Source organism: Mus musculus, chromosome X, assembly GCF_000001635.26.
Source record: "Mus musculus strain C57BL/6J chromosome X, GRCm38.p6 C57BL/6J".
NCBI lineage: Eukaryota > Metazoa > Chordata > Mammalia > Rodentia > Muridae > Mus > Mus musculus.
In genome coordinates this window covers 33,964,290-33,984,857 of record NC_000086.7, presented here as the reverse complement: position 1 = coordinate 33,984,857, position 20,568 = coordinate 33,964,290, and positions in this window count along the sequence as shown.

Genomic DNA, 20,568 nt, shown 5'->3' with positions numbered 1-20,568 from the left:
TTTTTCCTCAGGGTGTTTCTAGATTCTGTGAAATTATCTATCAGTATAGGCTTATCCACCCCTTGTCAATTTGGCATGTAACCATGTTATTTTAAAAATATTATTTTAGCCAGGCAGTGGTGGCATATGCCTTTAATACTAGCACTCAAGAGGCAGAGGGAGGTAGATCTCTGTGAGTTTGAGGCCAGCCTGATTTACAAAGTGAGTTCCACAACAGATGTGGCTACACAGAGAAACACTGTCTCAAATACTGTCTCATCCTTGGCTACATATGTATCTGGACAAGCTCCAGTTTTTTAAAAAGATTCTGAATCTTGGGCAAATGTTTTCTTGTAACTACTTTGCAGATTCTAAAAGTAGTTATTGTCTAAAGCTGAAAGAATTTAAGTCTCTTAGATAACCATGTGAATGAAAGGAGGGAAATAAACAAAAAGAAAAAAAAAAGAAAAACATGAGATCAAAAAAAGGAATAGGAATTTGAAGTTTATTCCAGCTATAAAATGCAAGCTATTCTGACTTTAAGGTAAGATCACATGGCATACTTCTGAGTCCATTTCCAAGATATTCTGTTGTATTTATCACTATCTGTTTTAGATCTGTGCAGTCGCTGGCACTAGGAGATCATCAGGGTTTGGATCACATAGCAGTGAACAAATGGATAAATGAACATTAGAAATAGTTAAAGCAGGAGACACTGTGATCTGAGATTATCAAGATAAATGCTGCCATTACTGTTGATATTTAGATGATAAATTTTTGTTGTAAATGCAACCTTAAGTGGCTTGAAGGTGTAGTCAAAAGGAAACTGATTTGTCAAAAACAATGTGCCTTACAGAAGCTTTGCAATTTTATGAGGTCCCATTTGTCGATTCTTGATTTTACAGCCCAAGCCATTGCCGTTCTGTTCAGGAATTTTTCCCCTGTGCCCATATCTTCGAGGCTTTTCCCCACTTACTCCTCTATAAATTTGTGTCTCTGTCAATAAGACAAAAAGGCCACAAACAGAGTGGGAAAACATTTTTCCCAACCCTAAATCTGATAGGGGACTAATATCCAATATATTAGTATTTGTATTTATATTTATTTGTATTATATATACAAAGAGCTTAAGAAGCTAGACTCCATAAATTCAAATAACCCCATTAAAAATGGGGTACAGAGCTAAACAAAGAATTCTTAACTGAGGAATACTGAATGGCTAAGAAGCACCTGAAAAAATGTTCAACATCCTTAATCATCAGTAAAATGCAAATCAAAACAACCCTGAGATTCCACCTCACACCAGTCAGAATGGCTAAGATCAAAAATTCAGGTGACAGCAGATACTGGCAAGGATGTGGAGAAAGAAGAACACTCCTCCATTGCTGATGGGATTGCAAGCTTGTACGACCACTCTGGAAATCAGTCTGGCAGTTCCTCAGAAAATTGGACATAGTACTACTGGATGATGCAGCAATACCTCTCCTGGGCATATGCCCAGAAGATGTTCCAACTGGTAATAAGTACACATGCTCCACTATGTTCATAGCAGCCTCATTAATAATAGCCATAAGCTGGAAAGAACCCAGATGCCCCTCAACAGAAGAATGGATACAGAATATGTGGTACATTTACACAATGGAGTACTACTCAGCTATTAAAAAGAATGAATTTATGAAATTCCTAGGCAAATGGATGGACCTGGAGGGCATCATCCTGAGTGAGGTAGCACAATAACAAAAGAAGTCATTAGATATGCACTCACTGTTAAGTGGATATTAGCCCAGAAACTTAGAATACCCAAGATACTGTGGGTTATTGGGCTATGCACAGACAGGCTGGTCTCCAGTTAAGCTGAGGTCTGAACCTCAAAAATGGTGATAATTCACCTTCATGACATAGTAGGAGTGAATTTCCCTCATGCTCCTGGAACTCTGGATCCTGCCTTAGTTACAGACCCCCACAGCCCTTACAAGAGAAGCATGGCTAGAAGTCATGTAGGCAATGGCCCAAGCTTCTGACCTTCAGGCTAAACTCCTCCCCAGTTACCTAGCAACAGTAAAGGCCATAAATGGGTTGTTCAGCCCCTGCTTGCTCTCTTACTTGTATCTTACTTACTTCTCACTCTCTTACCTCTTACCCCTCACTCTCAGCCTCTCTCCCCTCTCTTTGTCTTCTCCTCTCTCCTCTCCTCTTTTCTCTCCCTCTAAGTCTCTTTCTTTCTAGCCCTTTCTCTCTGTCTCTCTCTCTCTCTCTTCTACCTTCTCTCTTTCTCCCTGCCTTTCTACAATAAAGCTCTAAAACCATAGCCAGTCTCTGCTCATCTAGATCCGCTGTGCTCACTCTCACAGGTGTTGGGAGCCTCTTCTCTCATCCCTCTCTCCCATAACACTGGTGGCTTTAGCAAAGTAGCTCCAGGAATCCCAAGTAGGACTGCCTGCCCCTTGCCACACCCGGAAGAGTGTGTCAAAGGCTTGGATGCCCACCCTGGAATGAGTGGAAGGTAGATAGGAACCCTCCCACACCTGATTGACAAGAGCATAGGTGGAACTCTGTTAGGGTGTGGGTCTTCTCCTCCCCACTCTTTCCCCTGGGCCCCCTTTTTAGTTCCCAACAAGATACAATTTGCAAAACACAAGAAAATCAAGAAGAAAGACCAACACGTGGATACTTCATTCCTCCTTAGAATAGAGAACAAAATACCCATGGAAGGAGTTACAGAGACAATCTTGGAGCTGAGACAAAAGGATGACCATCCAGAAACTGCCCCACCAAGGGATCCATCCCATAATCAGTCACCAAACAGACACTATTGCATATGCCAGCAAGATTTTGCTGAAAGGACCCTGATATAGTTGTCTCTTGCGAGGCTATGCCAGGGCCTGGCAAATACAGAAGTGGATGCTCATAGTCATCTATTGGATGGAACACAGGGCCCCCAATGGAATAGCTAGAGAAAGTACCCAAGGAGCTCAAGGGGTCTGCAACCCTATCTGTGGAACAAAAATATGAACTAACCAGTACTCCCCAGAGCTCGTGTCTCTAGCAGCATATGTAGCAGAAGATGGCCTAGTTGACCCTCATTGGGAAGAGAGGCCCTTTGGTCTTGCAAACTTTATATGCCCCAGTACAGGGGAATGCCAGGGCCAAGAAGTGGGAGTGGGTGGGAAGGAGAGCAGGGCAGGGGAGAGAGTATAGGGAACTTTCGGGATGCCATTTGAAATGTAAATGAAGAATATACATAACAAAAAATTGAAAAAAAAGAGATGTCTACCAATAACAAACAAACAAACAAACAAACAAACACAAAACCAATATGCCACTTGACATGGGCTGTCATTAGGTACTATAAATGTGCCTTTCCAATGAAAACATGTCATGTCCAACTGGACCTGCAAAACATTGTGCTAGAGGGTCACAGGCCAAATCACTAATTGCTTTCACTGGCCTCCTCACTATCCCATTGTGTACTCAAAGTCTGGCTAAAACCTGGGGAAGGATTGTCTCCTTTTCTCATACCAGCTCTGTCAGACACAGGCACTTGGGATGGAGGTTGTAGGTTTTGTGAGAACCTCGTGGGAGGCCCATAGGTGCTCCAGGTCTTCCATGACTTAAGGGCAGTTTTGTGCTCTCTTCCTTGCTTTGATGAAAATATTTTTATATTCATATACATAATACTACAGTACTTAATGGAAATAACCAATGTTCTTGAATAAATTGAAATTAATCCAGTTTCTTTTTGTTGTTGTTTTCCTTAACTTATTTGCTTATTCACTTTACATCCTGATTACAGCCTCTCCTCCCTCCTCTCCTCCCAGTCCCACTCTCATCCCCCACTCCCCTTTCTCCGGGAATACCAACTCTCATTGGCACATCAAGTTGCAGCAGTACTAGGTGGTACATCCTATCCCACTGAGGTCAGACAAGGCAGCCCAGCTAGGGAAAAGGATTTCAAAGGGAGATAACAGTCAGAGTAACATCTCTCCCTTACCCCACCCCACCCTACCCCTAACCCCGTCTTAGAGAGATCAGAGATGCCCCCCATTACCCTTCTTTCTCCCAAACCTCCCAAATTCCCTCCTCATACTTGATTAGAGAAACTTACCTAGACATAATCAAAGCAATATACAGGAAGCCAATAGCCAACATCAAGCTAAATGAAGAGAAACTTAAAGCAATTACATTAAAATCGGGGAAAAGACAAGACTCTCCACTATCTCCCTACATATTCAATATAGTACTTGAAGTTCTAGCCAGAGAAATAAGACAACTAAAGGAGATCGAGTAGTTACATATTGGAAAGGAAAAAGTCAAGGTATCACTATTGATGCATATAATAGTACACATAAATGATTCCCAAAATTCTACCAGAGAATTACTACAGCTGAAAAAACACCTTCAGCAAAGTGGCCAGATACAAGCTTAGCTAAAAAATATCAACATTTCTCCTGTATAAAAATTATAAATAGAGAAAGAAATTAGGTGAACAACACTCTTCACAATAGTCACAAAAAATATAAAATATTTTGGTGTAACTCTAACATATGATGTGTAAGTCCTGTATGACAAGAACTTTGTGTCTCTAAAGAAAGAAATTGAGGAAGATATTAGGATGGAAATATCTCCCTTGTCCATGGATTGGTAGGAGTAACATACTAAGAATGATCATTTTATCAAAATCAATTTACAGATTCAATGCAATTCACATCAAAATTCCAACACAATTCATTACAGACCTTGAAAGAGCATTTCTCAATTTCATATAGAAAAACAAAAAACCCAGGGTAGCTAAAACAATCCTGTATAATTAAATAATTTCTGGTGGTATCCCTATCCCTGATTGTAAGCTATACTTCAGAGCAATAGTAATAAAAATCACAAGATATTGACATAAATATAGACAGATTGATCAACAGAATAGAATCAAAGTCACAGAAATAAATCCACATACTATGGACACTTGATCTTTGGGTATATGTCCAGGAGTGGTACAGCTGTGTCTTGAGGTAGAGCTATTCCCAATTTTCTAAGAAACCACCAAATTGATTTCCAAAGTGGTTGTGCAAGTTTCCACTCTAGCACTGGAGGAATGTTCCCCTTTCTCCACATCCTCGCCTGAGTTTAGATCTTAGCCATTCTGATAGGTGTTAAGATGGAATCTCAGAGTTGTTTTGATTTGCATTCTCCTGATGACTAATAAGAATGTTGATTTTTTTTAAAGTGCTTCTCCACTAGTAGAGATTCCTCTGTGGAGAATTCTCTGTTTAGCTCTGTACCCCATTTTTAATTGGGTTATTTCCTTGTTGGAGTCTAACTTCTTGAGTTCTTTATATATTTTGGAGAGCCCTCTGTCAGATATAGGGTTGGTGAAGATCTTTCCCCATTCTGTAGACTGTTGTTTTGTCTTATTGATGGTGGGTTTTGCCTTACAGAAGCTTTTCAGTTTCATGAGGTCCCATTTATCAATTGTTAATCTTAGAGCCTGAGCCACTGGTGTTCTGCTTAGGAGTTTGTCTCCTGTACCAACACATTCAAGACAATTCCCACTTTCTTTTCTGTTAGATTTAGTGTATCTGGTTTTATGTTGAGGTCTGTAATCTACTTGGACTTGAGTTTTGTGCAGGGTGATAATTATGTATCTATTTGCATTCTTCTACATGCAGACATCCAGTTAGACTAGCACCATTTGTTGAAGATGTTTTCTTTTTTTTCCCATTGTACGGTTTTGGCTTCTTTATTCGTTTAAATATCTTCTGCTTCTTTCTACCTTCCCTGTGAGTCTGAGATTCCAATTCACACTCCTGTTATGCTGACCTCTGCCTTCAGCATTATTATTTTTCTCTTCTATTCCTCTTAAACTTTATTTCTATTGTTTCTTACAAGGCTTCTGATTTGCCAATTATTCTTAAGCATAAGCTATTAAATTCATCCATTTTTTCTCTTTAATACTTTCTAGCTTATAATTTTAATTTGATATTTTTCTAATTGATATATACCTTATTATGCTGTAGATTCCCTGTTGAATTTCTGGCTTGGGATTTATTTCTTTGTACATATAAATATTTCTGTTTTTTAATTTAGTATAGCAATATTTTATGATCATTGTATATTTGTTTGTTTTTTAATGGTTTTATTTATTCTTTGAAAAATTTTCTGTACGTACCCTGTTTATGTTCATCTTCCTATTGCCCCCTTCTAACTCTCCTTTTGATTCTTCCAACATATTCCATGTTCTGATGCATATATCTGCCAACTTATAAGTATAATATCCAAATTATACAGTCAGAAACTGGGAAAATAATAATAAATGGCTCACACAAGAGATTAAGGTAAGCATACCATATACCAAGTGACTTGAAGAGAAGCTAACTTTGTGTGGGTACAGAAATAGGAGAAGTTTCTTTAACAGGTCCAGGCTGCTGTGCATGTTTTTCTATGACTAGGCACATGAGGTGACAGTGGCAGATGGGGATGCTGCTTGGAGCATTTAGCAGGCCCCTACACATGTATTACAGAGGAAACCCTAGGTACTTTGGACAAATGATTTTTGCAGATAGCGATTCTCTATTTGAGTGACAGTTCTTGGCCTGATATTAGGTCTCAGTAGAAACTAAACATTTGACAATGAGCTACCAAATTGCCATGTAATCTGAAATGCATCTCATGAGCTGAGTATTATCTAACCAATGAAGCTAAAAAGTAGCTTGTGCACAGCAACAATCCATTATCAACTGGAAGTTGTACATATGTGATCAGGCTTGAGCAGGTCCTAAAAGGCACAAGCAAGTCACATGAAGAGCGGAAGTAACAGAAACCAAGGTTACATGGCATCATCAGAATAAAACTCTCCCACCATAACAACTCCTGGATACACCATCACATCAGAAAAGATAGACATGAATCCAAAATCACTTCCAATGATGATGTTGGAAGACCTTAAGAAGGAAATACATGAAAATACAGGTAAACAGCTAGAAGCCTTTAAAAAGGAAACGCAAAAATGTCTTAAAGAGTTACAGGAAAACAGTATCAAACAGGAGATAGAAGTGAACAAAAACATGCAGGATCTAAAAAGGAAAATAGAAAAAATAAAGAAAACCCAAAGGCAGACAACTCTGGAGATAGAAACCCTAGGAAAGAAATCAGGAAACATAGATGCGAACATCAGCAACAAAATACAAGAGATGGAAGAGAGAATCTCAGGTGCAGAAAATTCCATAGGGAACATGGACACAACAATCAAAGAAAATGCAAACGGCAAAAATATCCTAACTCAAAACATCCAGAAAATCCAGGACAAAATGAGAAGACCAAACCTATGGATAATAGGAGTAGATGAGAATGAAGATTTTCAACTTAAAGGGCCAGCAAATATCTTCAACAAAATTATAGAAGAAAACTTCCCAAACCTAAAGAAAGAAATGCCCATGAACATACAAGAAGCCTACAGAACTCCAAATATATTGGAGCAGTAAAGAAATTCCTCCCGACACATAATAATCAGACCAACAAATGCACTAAATAAACACAAAATATTAAAAGCAGCAAGGGAAAAAGGCCAAGTAACATATAAAGCCAGGCCTATTAGAATTATTCCAGACTTCTCACCAGAGACTATGAAAGCCAAAAGAACCTGGACAGATGTTATTCAGACACAAAGAGAACACAAATCCCAGCCCAGGCTACAATACCCAGCCAAACTCTCAATTATCATAGATGGAGAAACCAAAGTATTCCATGACAAAACCAAATTCACACAATATCTTTCCAGGAATCCAGCCCTTCAAAGGATAATAACAGAAAAAGGAAAAAAAATAATCCTTCAACAAATCTAAAAGAAGACAGCCACAGGAACAGAAAGAAAATTCTAACAACAAAAATAATAGGAAGCAACAATTACTTTTACTTAATATCTCTTAATATCAATGGACTCAATTCCCCAATAAAAAGACATTGACTAACATAACTGGCTACACAAATAGAACCAAACATTTTGCTGCCTACAGCAAACCTATCTCATTGAAAAAGACAGACACTATCTCAGAATGAAAGCTGGAAAACAATTTTCCAAGCAAACTGTCTGAAGAAACAAGCTGGAGTAGCCATTCTAATATCAAATAAAATTTACTTCCAACCCAATGTTATCAATAAAGACAAGGAGGGGCCCTTTATACCAATCAAAGTTAAAATCTTCCAAGAGGAACACTCAATTCTGAATATCTGTGCTCCAAATACAAGGGCAGCCACATTCATTAAAGAAACTTTAGTAAAGCTCAAAGCACACATTGCACCTCACACAATAATACTGGGAGACTTCAACACACCACTTTCATCAATGGACAGATCATGGAAACAGAAAATAAACAGGGACACAGTGAAACTAAGAGAAGTTATGAAACAAATGGATATAACAGATATCTACAGAACATTTTTTCCTAAAACAAAAGGATATAACTTCTTCTCAGCATCTCATGGTACCTTCTCCATAATTGACCATATAATTGGTCACAAAAGAGGCCTCAACAGGTACAAAAATATTGAAATTGTCCCATGCATTCTATCAGATCACCATGGACTAAGGCTGATCTTCAATAACAACATAAATAATAGAAAGCTAACATTTATGTGGTAACTGAACAACACTCTCCTCAAGGATACCTTGGTTAAGAAAGGAATAAAGAAAGAAATTAAAGACTTTTTAGAGCTTAATGAAAATGAAGCCACAACATACCCAAACTTATGGGACACAATGAAAGCATTTCTAAGAGGAAAACCCATAGCTCTGAGTGCCTCCAAAAATAAAAAATAAAAAATAAAACAAATAGAGAGAGCACACACTAGCAGCTTGACACCACACCTAAAACCTCTAAAACAAAAGGAAGCAAATTCACCCAAGAGGAGTAGATGACAGGAAATCATAAAACTCAGGGGCAAAATCAACCAAGTGGAAACAAGAAGAACTAATCAAAGAATCAACCAAACGAGGATCTGGTTCTTTGAGAAAATCAACAAGATAGATAAACCCTTAGCCAGACTCACTAGAGGACACAGGGACAGCGACCTAAATAAAAAAATCAGAAATGAAAAAAGAGACATAACATCAGATCCCGAAGAAACCCAAAATACCATCAGATCCTTCTACAAAAGGCTATACTAAACAAAACAGGAAAACCTCGATGAAATGGGCATATCCCTAGACAGATACCAGATACCACTGTTAAATCAGGACCAGATAAATGATTTAACAATGCTAAATCCCCTAAAGAAATAGAAGCAGTCATCAATAGTCTCCCAAACAAACAAACAAACAAACAAACAAACAAGCGCAGGACCAGATCGGTTTAGTGCAGAGTTTTATCAGACATTCAAAGAAGTTCTAATTCCAGTTCTTCTCAAACTATTCCACAAAATAGGAACAGTAGGTACTCTACTCAGTTCATTCTATGAAGCCACAATTACTCTGATACCTAAACCACAGAAAGACCCACAAAGATAGAGAACTTCAGACCAATTTCCCTTATGAATATCAATGCAAAAATACTAAATAAAATTCTTGCTATCCGAATCCAAGAGCACATCAAAGCAATGATCCATCCTGACCAATTAGGTTTTATTCCAGGGATGCAGGAATGGTTTAAAATATGGAAATCCATCAACGTAATCCACTATATACACAAACTCAAAGACAAAAGCCACATGATCTTCTTTTTAGATGCTGAGAAAGCATTTGACAAAATCCAACACGCATTCATGATAATAGTCTTGGAAATATCAGGAATTAAAGGCCCATACCTAAACATGTTAAAAGCAATCGACAGCAAACCAGTAGCCATCATCAAAGTAAATGGTGAGAAGCTGGAAGCAATCCCACTAAAATCAGGGACTAGAGAAGGCTGCCCACTTTCTACCTACCTATTCAATATAGTACTTGAAGTTCTAGCCAAAGTGACCCTAAAAATTCAACCAGAGAACTCATAAACCTGATAAACAGCTTCAGTGAAGTAATTGGATATAACATTAACTCAAACAAGTCAATGGCCTTCCTCTACACAAAAGATAAACAGGCTGAGAAAGAAATTAGGGAAACAACATGTCTTAGGGTTTCTATTCCTGCACAAACATCATGACTAAGAAGCAAGTTGGGGAGGAAAGGGTTTATTCGGCTTACAATTCCATACTTCTGTTCATCACCAAGGAAGTCAGGACTGGAACTCAAGCAGGTCAGAAAGCAGGAGCCGATGCAGAGGCCATGGAGGGATGATCTTTACTGGCTTGCCTCACCTGGCTTGCTCAGCCTGCTCTCTTATAAAACCCAAGACTACCAGTCCAGAGATGGCCCCACCCACAAGGGGCCTTTCCCCCTTGATCACTAATTGAGAAAATGCCTTACAGTTGGATCTCATGGAGGCATTTCCTCAACTGAAGCTCTTTCTCTGTGATAACTCCAGCTGTGTCAAGTTGACACAAAACTACCCAGTACACAACACCCTTCACAATAGTCACAAATGATATCAAATACCTTGTGGTGACTCTAACTAAGGAAGTGAAAGATCTCTATGATAAGAACCTCAAGTCTCTGAAGATACAAACCAAAGAAGATCTCCGAAGATAGAAAGATCTCCCATTATCATGGATTGGCAGGATCAATATAGTAAAAATGGCTATCTTGCCAAAAGCAATCTACAGATTCAATGCAATCCCCATAAAAATTCAAACTCAATTCTTTAACAAATTAGAAAGGGCAATTTGAAAATTCATCTGAAAAAAAAAAAAAAAAAAAAAAACCTCGGAGAGCAAAAACTCTTCTCAAGGATAAAAGAACCTCTGGTGGAATCACCATGCCTGACCTAAAGCTGTACTACAGAGCAATTGTGATAAAAACTGCATGGTAGTGGTATAGCGACAGACAAGTAGACCAATGGAATAGAATTGAGGACCCAGAAATGAACTCACACACCTATGGTCACTTAATCTTTGACAAGGGAGCTAAAACCATCCAGTGGAAAAAAAGACAGCATTTTCAACAAATGGTGCTGGCACAACTGGCGGTCAACATGTAGAATAATGCAAATTGATCCATTCCTATCTCCTTGCACTCAGGTCAAATCTAAGTGGATCAAGGAGCTCCACATAAAACCAGAGACACTGAAACTTATAGAGGAGAAAGTGGGGAAAACCCTCGAAAATATGGGCACGTGGGAAAAATTCCTGAATAGAACAGCAATGGGTTGTGCTCTAAGATCGATAGTCCACATCGGACTTCATACAATTTCAAAGCATCTTTAAGGGAAAAGACACTGTCAATAAGACAAAAAGGCCACCAACAGATTTGGAAATTATCTTTACCAATCCTAAATCAGATAGGAGACTAATATCCAATATATATAAAGAACTGAAGAAGGTAGACTCCTGAAAGTCAAATAACCCCATTAAAAAAGGAGGTCAGAGTTAAAAAATTCTCAACTGAGGAATACCGAATGGCTGAGAAGCACCTGAAAAAATGTTCAGCATCCTTCATCATCAGGGAAATACAAATCAAAACAACCCTGAGATTCCACCTCACACTAGTCAGAATGGCTAAGATCAAAAATACAGGTGACAGGAGATACTGGCGAGGATGTAGAGAAAGAGGTACACTCCTCTATTTTTGGTGGGATTGCAAGCTTGTACAACCACTCTTGAAATCAGTCTGGCAGTTCCTCAGAAAATTGCACATAGTATTACTGGAGGATCCTGCAATACCTCTCCTGGGCATATATCCAGAAGATGACCCAACCGGTAAGAAGGACACAAGTTCCACTATGTTCATAGCAGCCTTATTCCTAATAGTCAGAAGCTGGAAAGGACCCAGATGCCCCTCAACAGAGGAATCGATACAGAAAATGTGGTACATTTACACTATGGAGTACTACTCTGCTATTAAAATGAATGAATTTACGAAATTCCTACATAAATGGTTGGACCTGGAGGGTATCATCCTGAGTGAGGTAACCCAATCACAAAAGAACACACATGATATGCACTCACTGATAGCTTAGAATACCCAAATTATGAGTTGCAAAGCCCATGAAACTCTAGAAGAACGAAGACCAAAGTGTGGACACTTTGCCCCTTCTTAGAATTTGGAACAAAACACCCATGGAAGGAGTTACAGAGACAAATTTTGGAGCTGAGACAAAAGAATGGACCATCTAGAGACTGCCGCACCTTGGGATCCATCCCACAATCAGCCTCCAAATGTGCATACTATCACATATGCCAGCAAGATTTTGTTGAAAGGACCCTGATATAGCTGTCTCTTGTGCAGCAATGCCAGTGCCTGGCAAACACAGAAGTAGATGCTCACATTCAGCTATTAGATGGAACACAAGTCCCCCAATGTAGGAGCTAGAGAAAGTACCCATGGAGCTGAAGGGTTCTGCAACCCTATAGGACCCTCGGTATTGCAAACTTTATATGCCCCAGTACAGAGGAACACCAGGGCCAAGAAGTGGGAGTGGGTGGGTAGGGGAGTGTGTGGGGGGGAAGTTAAGGGGGGAATTTTGGGATAGCAAATGTAAATGAAGAAAATACGAAAGAACTCAAAGACATTTTAGAACCAAATAAAATGAGTATACATCATATCTGATCTCGAACAATTGAAAGAGGTTAAAGAAAATGTACAAGCACAAAATTCCTACATAAAAATCAATCATTTAGTTAGTTATTTTATTTTAAAAATCTGGATATATCTAATATTAACAATTTAACATCACATACAAAATCTCTAAACAAAACAAAGAAATAAACCCCAAGAATTTATCTTGGGTGAGAACTTGGCAGAGGGTCCCAATGTCTCCAGAGGACTTTATATGCAGTAGGTGCCCTAGCACACCCAGGATCTTGGGATCACTGGTGATTGGAATGCAACTTTTCTTCCAAAGAATCCCGGAGTGTCTTTTGCCATCAGGCTCAGTGACAAAGGAACCCTGACCTTCCAGTAGCTGGGATTTATTCCAGTCTGCACCAGCCTCATGGTGTGAACTTGGTGGAGTGTCCCAAGGACCCCAGAGGACTCTCCACGCCACTGGTGCCCTAGCATATCCAGGATCTTGAGATCACTGCTGAGTGGAAAGCAACATCTGTTCCAAAGAATCCTGGAGGGTATTGTGCCAGCAGGAACAGGGAAAAAGGAACCCTGCCAACTAGAGTCTAGAATTCCTTCTGGTGGCTGCAGCCCCACACCATCTTGGGCATGACCTGGGCTGACCCTAGCACACCTAGGATCTTGGGATCACTGAGACCGGTCTACATAGGATAGCACGTGGGTGGCAGAAGCAACAGTGCTTCTTGGTAAGGGTCCCTTTGAGCCTTCATGCTCAGCCAAGAGGTAGAGCTGACCCAGACCCCTGGGCACCACCCTTGCCAGAGGAGAGTTTGCCTCCAGAGAGTGCTCTGACCTTGAAACTCAGGGTGTGTATCTGAGAACCAGATTTCTGAGCATCATCCCTTCAAGAGGAGAGCTTGCCTGACCACTGGGCCTAAGGAGAGAGGTGGACTCCCAGGAGTGCTGACAGAAGCTTACAGAATCACAGTAGGAACAAGCTCCAGACAGAGACAGCTAGAACATCTAACACCAAAGATTACCAAATGGTGAAAGACAAATATAAGAATCTTACTAAGAGAAATCAAGACCACTCAGGATCATCAGAACCCAGCAGGTGCACCAGAGCAAGTCCTGGATACCCCAACACACCTGAAAAGCAAGACTAGAATTTAAAGTCATATCTCATGATGTTTGTAGAGGATGTTAAGAAGGGCATTAATAACTCACTTAAAGAAATAAAGTAGAACAATGCTAAACAGGTAGAAGTCCCTAAAGAATTACAGGAAAACACAGCCAAACAGGTGATGGAATTGAATAAAACCATCCACGATCTAAAAGTGGAAGTATTAACAATAAAGAAAACCCAAAGGGAGACAAATCTGGATATAGAAACTCTAGTAAAGAAATCAGGAAAAATAGATGTGAGCATCAGCAACAGAATACAAGAGATGGAAGAGAGAATCTTTGGTGCAGAAGATTCCATAGAAAACATTGAAAAAAAAAAAGAAAATGAAAAATGCAAAAAGATCCTAACTCAAAACATTCAGGAAATCCAGGACACGATGAGAAGACCAAACCCAAGGATAATAGGTGTAGATGAAAATGAAGATTTTCAACTTAAAGGGCCAGTAAATATCTTCATCAAGCTTATATAAGAAAACTTCCCTAACCTAAAGAAAGAGATGGCAATGAATATACAAGAAGCCTATAGAACACAAAATAGATTGGACCAGAAAAGATATTCTTCCAGACACATAATAATCAGAACAACAAATGCACTAAATAAAGACAGAATATTAAAAGCACTAAGAGAACAAGGTCAAGTAGCAAATAAAGGCAGGCCTGTTAGAATTACTCCAGACTTCTCACCAGAGACTATAAAAGCCAGAAGATCCTGGACAGATGTGACACAGACCCTAAAAGAACACAAATGCCAGCCCAAGCTACTACAACCAGCAAAACTCTCACTTACCATAGATAGAAAAGCCAAGGTATTCCATGACAAAACAAAATTTACACAATATCTTTCCATGAATCAAGCCCTTCAAAGATAAAAATAGGAAAACTCTAATACAAGCAGGGAAAATATGCCCTAGAAAAAGCAAGTCTCAGCACCTCACGGGACCTTCTCCAAAATTGACCATATAACTGGTCACAAAACAGGCCTCAACAGATACAAAAATATTGAAATTATCCCATGTGTCCTATCAGACCACCATGGCCTAAGACTGATCTTCAATAACAACATAAATAATGGAAAGCCAACATTCACATGGAAACTGAACAACACTCTTCTCAATGATACCTTGGTCAAGGAAGGAATAAAGAAAGAATTTAAAGCCTTTTTAGAGTTTAATGAAAATGAAGCCACAACATACCCAAACCTATGGGACACAATGAAAGCATTTCTAAGAGGGAAACTCATAGCTCTGAGTGCCTCCAAGAAGAAACGGGAGAGAGCATATACTAGCAGCTTGACAACACATCTAAAAGCTCTAGAAAAAAGGAAGCAAATTCACCCAAGAGGAGTAGACGGCAGGAAATAATCAAACTCAGGGGTGAAATCAACCAAGTGGAAACAAGAAGAACTATTCAAAGAATTAACCAAACGAGGAGTTGGTTCTTTGAAAAAATCAACAAGATAGATAAACCCTTAGCTAGACTCACTAAAGGGCACAGGGACAAAATCCCAATTAACAAAATCAGAAATGAAAAGGGAGACATAACAACAGATCCTGAAGAAATCCAAAACACCATCAGATCCTTCTACAAAAGGCTATACTCAACAAAACTGGAAAACCTGGACGAAATGAACAAATTTCTGGACAGATACCAGGTATCAAAGTTGAATCAGGATCAAGTTGACCATCTAAACAGTCCCATATCACCTAAAGAAATAGAAGCAGTTATCAATAGTCTCCCAGCCAAAAAAAGCACAGGACCAGACGGGTTTAGTGCAGAGTTCTATCAAACCTTCAAAGAAGATCTAATTCCAGTTCTGTACAAACTATTTCACAAAATAGAAGTAGAAGGTACTCTACCCAACTCATTTTATGAAGCCACTATTACTCTGATACCTAAACCACAGAAAGACCCAACAAAGATAGAGAACTTCAGACCAATTTCTCTTATGAATATCGATGCAAAAATCCTCAATAAAATTCTCGCTAACCGAATCCAAGAAAACATTAAAGCAATCATCCATCCTGACCAAGTAGGTTTTATTCCAGGGATGCAGGGATGGTTTAATATACGAAAATCCATCAATGTAATCCATTATATAAACAAACTCACAGACAAAAACCACATGATCATCTCGTTAGATGCAGAAAAAGCATTCGACAAGATCCAACACCCATTCATGATAAAAGTGTTGGAAAGATCAGGAATTCAAGGCCCATACCTAAACATGATAAAAGCAATCTACAGCAAACCAGTAGCCAACATCAAAGTAAATGGAGAGAAGCTGGAAGCAATCCCACTAAAATCAGGGACTAGACAAGGCTGCCCACTTTCTCCCTACCTTTTCAACATAGTACTTGAAGTATTAGCCAAAGCAATTCGACAACAAAAGGAAATCAAGGGGATACAAATTGGAAAGAGGAAGTCAAAATATCACTTTTTGCAGATGATATGATAGTATATATAAGTGACCCTAAAAATTCTACCAGAGAACTCCTAAACCTGATAAACAGCTTCGGTGAAGTAGCTGGATATAAAATAAACTCAAACAAGTCAATGGCCTTTCTCTATACAAAGAATAAACAGGCTGAGAAAGAAATTAGGGAAACAACACCCTTCTCAATAGTCACAAATAATATAAAATATCTTGGCGTGACTCTAACTAAGGAAGTGAAAGATCTATATGATAAAAACTTCAAATCTCTGAAGAAAGAAATTAAAGAAGATCTCAGAAGATGGAAAGATCTCCCATGCTCATGGATTGGCAGGATCAACATTGTAAAAATGGCTATCTTGCCAAAAGCAATCTACAGATTCATTGCAATCCCCATCAAAATTCTAACTCAATTCTTCAACGAATTAGAAGGAGCAATTTGCAAATTTATCTGGAATAACAAAAAACCTAGGATAGCAAAAAGTCTTCTCAAGGGTAAAAGAACCTCTGGTGGAATCACTATGCCTGATCTAAAGCTTTACTACAGAGAAATTGTGATTAAAACTGCATGGTACTGGTATAGAGACAGACCAGTAGACCAATGGAATAGAATTGAAGACCCAGAAATGAACCCACACACCTATGGTCACTTGATCTTCGACAAGGGAGCTAAAACCATCCAGTGGAAAAAGACAGCATTTTCAACAATTGGTGCTGGCACAACTGGTTGTTATCATGTAGAAGAATGCGAATCGATCCTTACTTATCTCCTTGTACTAAGGTCAAATCTAAGTGGATCAAGGAACTTCACATAAAACCAGAGACACTGAAACTTATAGAGGAGAAAGTGGGGAAAAGCCTTGAAGGTATGGGCACAGGGGAAAAATTCCTGAACAGAACAGCAATGGCTTGTGCTGTAAGATTGAGACTTGACAAATGGGACCTAATGAAACTTAAAGTTTCTGCAAGGCAAAAGACACCGTCAATAAGACAAAAGGACCACCAACAGAGTGGTGGATCTTTACCTATCCTAAATCAGATAGGGGACTAATGTCCAACATATATAGAACTCAAGAAGGTGGACTTCAGAAAATCAAATAATCCCATTAAAAAATGGGGCTCAGAACTGAACAAAGAATTCTCACCTGAGGCATACCAAATGGCAGAGAAGCACCTGAAAAAAATGTTCAACATCCTTAATCATCAGGGAAATGCAAATCAAAACAACCCTGAGATCCAACTCACACCAGTCAGAATGGCTAAGATCAAAAATTCAGGTGACAGCAGATGCTGGCGTGAATGTGGAGAAAGAGGAACACTCCTCCATTGTTGGTGGGATTGCAGGCTTGTACAACCACTCTGGAAATCAGTCTGGCGGTTCCTCAGAAAATTGGACATAGTACTACCGGAGGATCCAGCAATACCTCTCCTGGGCATATATCCAGAAGATGCCCCAACTGGTAAGAAGGACAAATGCTCCACTATGTTCATAGCAGCCTTATTTATAATAGCCAGAAGCTGGAAAGAACCCAGATGCCCCTCAACAGAGGAATGGATAAGGAAAATGTGGTACATCTACACAATGGAGTACTAATCAGCTATTAAAAAGAATGAATTTATGAATTTCTAGCCAAATGGATGGACCTGGAGGGCATCATCCTGAGTGAGGTAACACATTCACAAAGGAACTCACACAATATATACTCACTGATAAGTGGATATTAGCCCAAAACCTAGGATACCCAAGATATAAGATACAATTTGCTAAACACATGAAACTCAAGAAAAATGAAGACTGAAGTGTGGACACTATGCCCCTCCTTAGAAGTGAGAACAAAACACCCTTGGAAGGAGTTACAGAGACAAAGTTTGGAGCTGAGATGAAAGGATGGTCCATGTAGAGACTTCCATATCCAGGGATCCACCCCATAATCAGCATCCAAACGCTGAAACCATTGCATACACCAGCAAGATTTTATCGAAAGGACCCAGATGTAGCTGTCTCTTGTGAGACTATGCCGGGGCCTAGCAAACACAGAAGTGGATGCTCACAGTCAGCTAATGGATGGATCACAGGGCTCCCAATGGAGGAGCTAAAGAAAGTAGCCAAGGAGCTAAAGGGATCTACAACCCTATAGGCGGAACAACATTATGAACTAACCAGTACCCCGGAGCTCTTGACTTTAGCTGCATACGTAACAAAAGATGGCCTAGTCGGCCATCACTGGAAAGAGAGGCCCACTGGACACGCAAACTTTATATGCCCCAGTACAGGGGAACGCCAGGGCCAAAAAGGGGGAGTGGGTGGGTAGGGGATTGGGGGTGGGTGGGTATGGGGGACTTTTGGTATAGCATTGGAAATGTAAATGGGCTAAATACCTAATAAAAAATGGAAAAAAAGGAAATGTAAATGAGCTAAATACCTAATAAAAAATGGAAAAAAAAAACAAAAAAAGACAAAAAAAAAACAAAAAAAACAAAAAAACAAAAAAAAAAAGAAAAAGCAAGAAAGTAATCCTTCAACAAAACTAAAAGAAGACAGCCGCAAGAACAGAACCGCAAATGTAACATCAAAAATAACAAGAAGCTATAATTGCTTTTCCTTAATATCTCTCAATATCAACAGACTCAATTCTCCTAATAAAAAGACAGACTAATAGACTGGCTATGTAATAGGACCCAACATTTTGCTGGATACAGGAAACTCACTTCAGGGAAAAAGACAGACACTCCCTTAGAGTAAAAGGTTGGAAAACAATTTTCCAAGCAAATGTTCTGAAGAAACAAGCTGGAGTAGTCATTCTAATATCGGATAAAATCGGCTTCCATCCCAAATTTATCAAAAAAGACAAGGATAGGCACTTCATACTCATCAAAGGTAAAATCTTCCAAGATGAATTCTCAATTCTGAATATCTATACTCCAAATGCAAGGACATCCACATTCATTAAGGAAATTTTAGTAAAGCTCAAAGCACACATTGCACCTCACACAATAATAGTGGGAGACTTCAACACCCCACTCTCATCATTAGACAAAACCTGTAAACAGAGACACATTGAAACTAACAGAAGTTATGAAACAAATGGATTTAACAGATATCTACAGAACATTTTATCGTAAAACAAAAGGATATTCCTTCTTCTCAACACCTCATGGTACAATCTCCAAAAGTGACCATATAATTGGTCACAAAACCGGCCTCAAGATAAAAAAAAAAAAAAAAAAAAAAAAAAAAACCCATAATGAAATGATCCCATATATCCTATCTGATCACCAAGGACTAAGGCTGATCTTCAATAACAACAAAACTAATAGAAAGTCAACATTCCCATGGAAGCTGAAGAACACTCTACTCAATGATAACTTGGTCAAAGAAGAAATAAAGAAAGAGATTAAAGGCTTTTTAGAGTTTAATGAAAATGAAGCCACAACACACCCAGAACTATGGAAAACAATGAAAGCATTCCTAACAGGGAAACTAAAAGCTCTGAATGCCTCCAGAAAGAAACTAGAGAAAACATATATTAGCAGCTTGACAGCACACCTGAAAGCTCTAGAACAAAAGGAATCAAATTCACCCAAGAGGAGTAGAAGGCAGGAAATAATCAAACTCAGGGCTGAAATCAACCAAGTGGAAACAAAAAAGAACTATACAAAGAATCAACCAAACCAGGAGCTGGTTCTTTGAGAAAATCAACAAGATAGATAAACCCTTAGCCAGGCTAACTAGAAGGCACAGGGACAGTATCATAACGAACAAAAACAGAAATGAAAAAATGAGACATAACAACAGACCCTGAGGAAATCCAAAATATCATTAGATCCTACTACAAAAGCCTATACTCAAAAAAAAAAAAAAAAAAACTGGAAAACCTAGATGAAATGGACGATTTCCTGGACAGTTAAAAGATACCAAAGATAAATCATGATCTGATTAATGATCTAAACAGTCTCATTTCCCCTAAAGATATAGAATCAGTCATTAATAATCTCCCAACCTAAAAAGCCCAGGACCAGATGGATTTAGTGCATAGTTCTATCAGACCTTCAAAGAAGACCTAATTCTAATTCCCCTCAAACTATTTCATAAAATAGGGACGGAAAGTACTCTGACCGATTCATTCTATGAAGCCACAATTACTCTATATCTAAACCACATAAACAAAGAAAGAGACTTCAGAACAATTTCCCTTATGAATGAATATTGATGCAAAACTAATCAACAAAATCCTAACAAACTGAATCAAGAACATGTTAAAACGTTCATCCATCAAGATCAAGTAGGCTTCATCCCAAGGATGCAGGGATATCCACTATATAAACAAACTCAAAGACAAAAACCACATGATCATCTCATTAGATGCTGAGAAAGTGTTTGACAAAA